We start from the raw sequence: 9259 nt of genomic DNA on the forward strand, positions 1-9259 counted from the left end.
ACTGTTGGGAATGTAAAATGACATGGTCACTTTAGGAGATAATTTAGAAGCTTTATATTAAGTAAAACATATGTCCAGTGAGAGGTTCAGCCATTCCATTCCTATATATTTATCAATGTATAATGAAAACAAATTCACATAAAAGCCTGTAGGCTGAGCAAATGTTTTAGCAGCTTTACTCATAATCTCTAAAACCTGGAAACAACCAGGACGTCTTTATTTTTTATTTTTTCTTTTTTGAAATGGAGTCTCACACTGTCACCGGGGCTGGAGTGTAGGAGTGCAATGTCGCGATCTCGGCTCACTGCAACCTCTGCCTCCCAGGTTCAAGGAATTATTCTGCCTCAGCTTCCCAAGTAGCTGGGAATACAGGTACCCACCACCACACCCAGCTAATTGTTTTGTATTTTTAATAGAGACGGGGTTTCACTATGTTGGCCAGGCTGGTCTCAAACTCCTGACTTCATGATCTGCCCGTCTCAGCTTCCAAAGTGCTGGGATCACAGATGTCAGCCACTGCACCCAGCCTAACCAAGACATCTTTCTACAGGTGAATAGACAGACTATTACATCAATACCATGAACAATAAAAAGGAACAGGCTATTCACTTACACACTAGTAGAGATGAACTTACAGGTATTATGTATGTGAAAGAAGTCAGCCCCAAATGTCTACATATTGTATGATTTCATTTGTATAGCATTCTGGAGAAAGCAAACTTATAGGTCAAGAAAACAGATCAGAGGTTGCCTACAGTTGGAAGAAAGGGAAGGGTTGATCACAAAGGCATCACATAGAGAATTTTAGGGTGATGCAGCTGTTCTCTGCAGTGCTGGATGGTGGACACATGTCTCTGTGGGTTTCTCAAAACCTACTAAATCCTACACTACAAGATCTCATCCTTATTTTTTGCAAATTAAAAAAAAAAAAAATCCACTAGGAAGTCTGAGGTTTCCAGGAGGATAAAGAAACTCATCAAAGACACTTTGGAAAATGGTATTTTGATTGGCTACTCTAAGGTTAAGACTAAACAAGCTTCATAGAAACACTCTACTTTGGCTAGTAATTTTGTTTATCACAGGGACAAATGATAATTCTGACACCAGGCTAGAATAAATGAGTTGTAGATAATGTGAGCTGGAATTTTTACTGTTATGAAATGACTTTTTCTTGTAGTGTTGAAAATGTTTTCTTTTCTTCCCCAGTCATGTGTTAGTTCTCCCCAGGATTCTCACCAACCTATTCAAGTATTTTTTTAAATACTTGCTCTTACGATTTTAAGACAAAAACACATCTGTTTTCAGCCCAGTTGGAGAAGCCTCATTACTATCACATCCTTTATGTTCTAAATGAAAGTCTGCACATACAGCAACAAATGAGCATGCAAAGTGTTGGAAAAGTATAATAAGGAAGTCAGACCCCCTGGGGAATTACACAGTGGTGTGTGTCTCCTATACTTCTCATCTGCCCTGGAGAGAGTGCTGCAGAAGCCGCCAACCAGAAACCACACCCAACAAAACCAAACCTAACAAAACACCAGCTTTCTCAGCCAAAGAACCTGGAAAATAGTGGCATAGCAGGGAATACCCACCTGACTGTAGCCAAACATGAGTGGAAAAACCCCCAAACATCATAGTTCAGTGGAGTCCAGTGTGGAGCTGATGATCCACTTCACTTCCACGGAGTGGAAGGAAGCAGCAGTGCTCTGATTCCCTTGCCTGATGGTATCAGTGGGGACAGGAACAGAGATAAATCTTCTCTCTCCCACATTGCAAAAGAAGGTGGCATTCTGGTATTTTTATCAAGGTCATGTCAACAGACCAAGAAAGAAGCTGTTCTTCCATTTTCTGTCTGGCAAAAGCAGACAGTTCTACAATTCCCTTGCCAAAGTAGTGTCTGGAGGTGCCAGAGGTAAGCTTAGCCTCAAATTCATGCAGCAACATTGAGACTGAGGCAGGGTGAGGTACGCTAGTGTCACCTTCCTAACCCTGGTGTCACTGAAGTCAAGCAGGAAGCTGAGCCTCTGCTGCACCCAGTGCCACCACACTGACAAGGTGGCATCATCTCCAATTTCCCCCAACCCCATTTCTGGTGTCAGTAGGACCCTGGGGTGAACCAAACCTCCACACTGACACAGCTGCAATGAGACTGAGTGAGGTGGCACCAGCAGGCAATTAGGAGTTCTTTTGAAGCAAATGAAAATCTTGAAAATCTCCACCAAAAAATGAAAGTTATAAGAATTAACCAAATGGAAATTACAGAATTAAAAAATAAGATAACTGAAATAAAACTTTACTGGATAAGCTTAATAGTAAAGAAGAGAAAAGAGAAGATAGAATCAGTAAACTTGAGGACAAATCAGTAGGATTTACTGATTCTATTCTGAACAAGAGAGCAAAAATAGATACAAAATGAAACAACAGAGAACACCCTTGGGGACCTGTCAGGCAGCATCATAATATTGAGTCTATGTATCATCAGAGACCTAGAAAGAGAGTGGAAAGAAATAGTGGCGCTGGAAAAAGAGTCAATAAATTGATATCTGAAAACATCTTAAGTTTGACAAAGACACAAACCTAGAGAATGAAGTAGCTGATTAAATACTAAATAAGATAAACCTAAAAGAACTCATATTAAAACATATCACATAAAAATTTCTGAAAACAGAAGACAAATAAAAATTCTTGAAAGCCTACCCCCCAAAAAACTATATGGACTTATAAAAATAAAATTCAAATGACAACAGAGTTCTCATCTGAAGCAGTGTAGGACACAAGGATGTGTCCCAGCATGTATGTCCTGAAAGAAAAAAACTGTCAAGTGCAAATTCTATGTCCAGCAAAAATAACATTAAAAAAGAAAGGAGAAATAAAGGCATCCTTATGTGAAGGAAAACTGACACAATTTGTGTTTTACCAAAACTCCTCTTAAAAAGCTGAAAAGTAAGTCCTCTAAACAGAAACCAAATGATATCTGAAAACTGCTTGGAACTTCAGAAAGAAAAGAATAAGAGAATGGGAAAGTGTAAATGGATGTCATAGGTTATTTAGCATCTCAGAAGTTTTTAAAATCATATTTGATGTTTACACTAAAATTATAACACTGCCTGTTGCAGCGTCCAGTGTATTGGATGTGTTACTCAGTGCGATTCTATTTTTAAAAGCAAGGAGGCTAAAAGGACTTAAATGGAAGTAAAGTTTCTACACTTCATTTAAAGTGGTAAAACATCAATGCCAGTTGACTTTGGCATCAGATACACATGTATAACAATAATAAGGTAAAGATAGTAAGAAAATTATATAGAGATGTACTAAAAAACAGTATAAATAAATCATTATGTAATCCTAAAACTACTTCAATAACTCACAGTAAGGTTAGGAAGGAGAACAGAGGAAACAAAAAGAGAAAGAACAGGCAGAAAATAAATTATAAAGTAGAACACCTAGGCCTTGACATATATATTACAGTTATCTTAAATATAAATTGTGTACATGTGTCAATTAAAACACAGGGAATATCAACCTGGACAAAGAAACATGATTCAAAAATACATACGCTACTGATCTCAATTGACGCAGAAAGAGCATTTGCCAAAATATAGCACAGTTTTATGATAAAAACTTTCAGAAGCCTAGACATACAAAGAAATTTCCTGAACTTTATCAAGACTATTTATCAAAAACAAACAGCTATGTCATGCTTAATGATGAAAGAATGAATGATTTTCCCCTCAGGGTGGAAACAAGGCAGAGAAGTCTGCTCTCAACAATGCTATCTGACAGAGCACTGAAAGTTCTAAGCAGCACAATTGGGCAAAAAACAAGCAAGGCACACTGATAGGAAAAAAAAAGAAAGAAGGAAAGTGGCATCTATTGCACATTACACTATTGTATTTGTAAAGTCTCAGCGAAACTAAAAATATTCTTGTAGAAATAATAATACTTAGCAAGTTCACAGGATAAATGATCCATCCTCCAAAATTCATCATATTTCTGTGGACTAACAATGAATGTGTGGAAACTGAAAATACCTTTACAATTGCTCTAAAGAAAATACTTAGGCAAAAATCTGACAAGACATGCAGAATCAAGATGGCAAAAATGACAAAATGTGCATGAAAGAATTGAGAGAAGAATTAAATAAATTCAAACGTACATTATTAATGGTTTGGAAGACTCAAGATAGCAAAGATGTCAACTCTCTTCAAATTGATGGGTAGACTTAACGACAGTCATATAAAAACTCCAGCTACATTTTTTTATGCATATAGATAAACCTATTTTAAGTTTATATGAAAAGGCACATGCTATTGGTGGAGAGATGAAAACATAAGTCAGCAGAACAGAAAAAAGAACTCAGAAATTGACACCAGTAAATATACGCAACTCATTTTTGACAATGGTAAAAAAGCAATTGAAGGAGAAAGAATAGTCTTTTTAACAAATGTTACTGGAGAAAACAAACATTTATAGGCTCAAAATCTCAGTGTAAACTTCGTACGTTATACACTAACTTGAAATGGTTTGCAAACTTAAATATAAAAGGTTGTACTGTAAACCTTTTAGGAAAAGAGTTCTAAAAAACTTATTGGGATCTAGGGTTAAATAAAAGTATTTTGTTCTTATTTATATGTACCTTTAAATGTTTTCTTTTTCAGTAAAAGATCAATGTGTACCTGTACTTATTCTAAAAAAGAAAAAAATATTCAATGTGCTCTTCCAGGTTAATACACAAATCAAATAGACTCACTTTCTTTATGAACCCATAGTGTATCACTGATCTAGCCATTATTGTTTTCCTGAGAGGAAAATTCTCTTTACACTCATCACATTTTTGGAGCATTAAGAGTGGAATCAGAGGGCCTTAGGTGAGGTGAACGTGCTGCCAGTGGAGGTGAGCAGGGAGGAAATTTCCAAACCCAAGCAGTGGCAGAAATTGCTGGAGAGAGAATAGTTGCTTCGGCAAGTCCAGAGATCACTTGTGATGCACCCTGCTCTGCATAATACCAGAAAAGAGCAGTGTGTTCCAGCCAACAATAGAATGGGTGATAATAATCCAATGATGTTACAACACACACACGTATATACACACGCACATGCGTATACAGACCTGTGCACATATACACACACAGATATGTATAATATGTGTGTATTTATAACTGAAGTTAAACCATTAAGCAATAAATGTACAGTTCTATTTTTCTACCCTCTCTTTTCTAACATCCTTCAAACAGATGATGTTTTGTAAGATTTTCAATTATTTTCAATAATTTTAAAAAATCATAAACAGAACAAATATGCAGGCTGAATTCTTTATCAATCCCCTATTTTACATGTGTTTGTAGATAAGCAATGTATTGTAGAGAGATTTCAGCATCTTAGATGTTAAAGTAAACATATAGCTGCTCCTCATTTTTACAAGAGTGGATTTACAGTATTTGTGTGCAAGTTGTATATTTAAGTTACTTAAAAATAGCATCTTCTTTGGTAATCGTTTTTAAAACTAAATTTGTGGCACATTAGAAAGAATGTTTTTAAGCAAAATTGCTTTTTAGTTTGTACTCTCTAAACATCAGAATTTTACTTTGAAGGATTTCAAAACTTACAAGGATATTCATATTTGGTCTCTAAATTAAATAACTTAGATGGAACAATTTGAATTTGAAAATTTCTTTTTACCACGAAATTTGAAGTTTTAATGCCATTTTATTTTTACAGATTTTCTTTGAAACATGATATTGGCTACTGGAAAGAGTTAAGACCCTTTATGAAAATATGATTTTAGTGATGCAACTTATATATGAGGTAGAGGAGGCATTGATTCCTGTGCCCATTAACTAAGGAGATTTTATGAAACAATTTTTAACAAGGGCCACAGTCAGTACTGAGAGTGTGGTCAGGCACGCCTCCCTCCTCACTGGGCCCACCAGAAGTGTTCAGGGTTCTAGGAGAAACATGCGCAAGTGTGCAGAGGATGTCACAAGGGAAGAAGGGCCAGGGTGGGAAACCCAGCACAGGGGGCCTGCCCTCATAGGGGAGTCGGAGAAGGTTTTTGAGGAAGCTTTGTCCAAGCCAAGATCCTTCCTATTCCGTGTGCTCCAGCACAACAAGGCCTGCAGGAGGAGCCCCATGAGCAAGGCCGACCTAGACCAGCCGGATGGATTCCCTTGGCAGTGAGGGGGAGCATGGCCTGAGGAACTTAGGGCGGTCTCAGAAGGGCGGCATCAGAGGAACTCTCACCGTTTCTATCAAGAACATTAGAGTTTGATATCAGCATGGGGATTGTGACTGGGTGATCTTGGGAAGGGTCTGTCAGCGGGTTGGGGGCTTGCTCTACGTTGGACGCTGTCTGATGGGGGAGGCTTTTCTATCGTTCGGTATCTCAAGGAATCTTATCTAGAAGAGAGCAGAGGCCGCCAGGAGAAAACCGCTGCTGGTAATGAGGTAGATGCCGCTCATTTTCACCAAGTGAGTGCAGTGCTAGGGATTTTAGGGGGTTGCAAAGTGACCCTGATATATTTTCTCTGTGCAGGTCTCTGTTAGAGTCACTCTGAGTGTCTCCGTGGGGATCTCTGTATTGCTTTTGAAGAGTCTCTGTGTGAGTCTCTGTCGGGAGTTTCCGTGTGGAGGTCCCTCTGCGGGGTCTTCATGGGAGGATCTCAGTCAGATTCTCTGTTGGGGTCTCTGGGGGTCACTGTGGGGTTCCTCTGCTGCAGGTCCCAGGATCCTGGGTCCCATAGGAGTTGGGCCCACACTGGAGCTGCCCAGTCACCACCCCAGACAGGACTTGGCTCCAGCAGTAGCCTGGACACCCAAAGTGACACCAGGGTGTGTTCAAAACAGGTCCCCAGCTTGGGTCCCGCCAGGCCTGGGTACAGACCTGTCGTCTTGTCCTCAGCCTCCACAGCCCCTGCAGGTGCAGAGTTCTCCTGGGCACGGCACCTGGGCAGAGCCTTCTGAGGAACTCGCTCCTGCCTGCCCTGCCCTTGCTCCTGCCTTCCCTCGGGATGGCCAGGAAGGACCCAGCACCAGGACAAAGGGAGTGCAGGACTGGACCCTGTGACTACTGTCCCTGCCAACCATATGACCAGATTCTCTGAGCCCCAGTGTGTCCCCTGCAAGCACCTGGGCCTGGAACCATAGATGTGCTTTTTAACCCAGGCCAACCCTTGCCTTCTGGGTTCCCCTCCCCCGGGAGTGGCACTGACCACTTTTGCTTGTAATGGTCACCAGACTGCGAGGACCCTGGTTACAGCTATGGGCAGCTTGAGGATCCTGCACTTGCAACCTTATGCCCGTATTACCTAATTCTTCTCCCACCTTTCACCCTGGGCCCTAAGGTCTCCTCCTATGGTTCCTGACCACAGAGTCCCACCAGAGGGTCAGGCAGCAGCCCTGGGTGCCTCCTGAAACAGACACCCCACACTAGTGGGCTGGGAGAGGGCTGTGGGGAGTGAGGCAGGGGACACCAGACAAGAACCCAAGACCGAGCCAAGTGCTGGTGGGGCCCCAGTCCATCCCAGAACTCAGCAGGCAGGAAAGGGTCTGGGGAGGGTGTCGTCTCTTCCCCACCAGGAGATCCCAGAAAGAGTAGTCCTGCCTCTGACCCAGGGCCAGCACAGGACACCCCCACATTCCCAGGCTACTGTGGGGCAGGGAGGTTTCTGGGATCCATCACTCCTGGAGCCTACCACCACCCCAGTCCGTGAGACTCCTGCAGACCCAGCCCCTACAGCAGCACAGAAATCACCTTAGAACTGGGGATGCAGTGAGCCAGAGTGCAGGTGGGATCTCCAAAGGGTCTGCTGTCCTTACATGTCCTGAAGGCTCTGAGTCATGATCCAGTTTGGAAACCAGACTCAATGTGGGGACAGGGAGAACAGGGGGTCCCCAGGTCCCTGTCAGCCTCCTCCTGGCCCAGTCATTCTGGGAGCCATACTCAGGAGGAGCTGACACAGAGCCCTTTCCTGTGCTCTAGCGTGGCACAGACAGAAGCCACCACCTCTGCAGGGAAAGCAGGTATATTGGGAACTTCTCCGTGGAAGTCAGGAACACATAGGGACTGTCATCACCTATTCAGGACAGGTTCGTTGTGTAGGTGTCCAGTGTTATTTGAGTAGAGCCCCCTGACTCTCCCAGGAGAGATGTGAGAAGCCTGAGCTGGTTCAGGAAGCAAGGCACCACTGTGTAGACCTCAGTTCCTGTGGCTGTGGATGGGGCCACCGGAGGGGCTTGCCACTCATGGCCTGTGGTGTTGGGGACCAGCTGGGACACAGGCTCCCTGGGAGGTCGGGCCCATCTGCTGTCTCTGTCTCTGATGCCCTTGTTTTTGACAGGACAGTTGTGGCCCTTGGGGGTGGCTTTGGGGCTGCAGGCCAGGGCTCTCATCTCTCTGCTATGTTCCTGGCGGTAGTGACTCCTGTGGCAGCAGGGAGGCACATTCTCCTGGGCATGGAGGTCACCTTTGTGGCGATTGACTTCTGAGGGACCACGTCCCTGCTGAAGCCCCAGTTTGTCCACCAGGATTTGACCCACAACTGTGATGATGGCCTGGGCTTCATCAGCCATGCTGTCCATAAACAACCTTGGTGGGCCAGACCTCCAGCTCTGGACAGCATCTGCCCCAGGCTTGCCTTTCTGCAGGACGTCTTCCTGCCCTGCGCCTCTTTTCCTGGTGTGTAGACCCTGTGGACTGTGACTGATCTTTCTCTGGATGTTGCTTTCTGGTGGTGCCTGTCCCTCCTCCGACTGAGGCTGGTTGTATTTCCTTCCTTGTTTGTCTCCTATTTCCCCGTTGTGAGCAGAGCGGCTCCTCCCGTTGGCTTTGGAGGTCCTGGGTCCCTTGGACCTGTGTCCCTGCTCCCCTGGTCTGGGCCTTCTGTGGGCTTTGCCCTTGTCCACAGAGCCCAGCGTCTTCTGACTCTTCTGTGGGGCCTTCACTTTTGGGCTCACAGGCTCCTGCTGCCCCTGTCTGTCCCCTCCCTTCCACAGGAGGGCACATGGCCCCTGGCAAGCTGTTGCGTTCCTACTGGACACACTCTGGGAGGTGGAGAGTGGGTCCTGAGTGGGTGGCCTGTCTGTGACTGGGAGTGTATCCATGTGGCTGCCTGAAGGCACAGGCCTGTGGGACCCTCCTGGAGGAGGATGCTGGAGATATGGCCCGGTAGCTGCTGCTCTGTCTACCTGCATTGAGAGTGTAATCTCACTGACCACCTGTGCTTTCAGACACAGCTGCCCTGGATCCTGAGCAACACAGATT

General features: G+C 43.8%; 1 pseudogene; it reads right to left on the reverse strand.

The window, feature by feature from the left end:
- Window positions 1–8165: 8165 nt before the first annotated feature.
- Window positions 8166–9255, reverse strand: LOC112617812 (annotated as a pseudogene).
- Between the last annotated feature and the right edge of the window lie 4 nt (window positions 9256–9259).

Source organism: Theropithecus gelada, unplaced genomic scaffold (genome assembly GCF_003255815.1).
Source record: "Theropithecus gelada isolate Dixy unplaced genomic scaffold, Tgel_1.0 HiC_scaffold_474, whole genome shotgun sequence".
Lineage (NCBI taxonomy): Eukaryota > Metazoa > Chordata > Mammalia > Primates > Cercopithecidae > Theropithecus > Theropithecus gelada.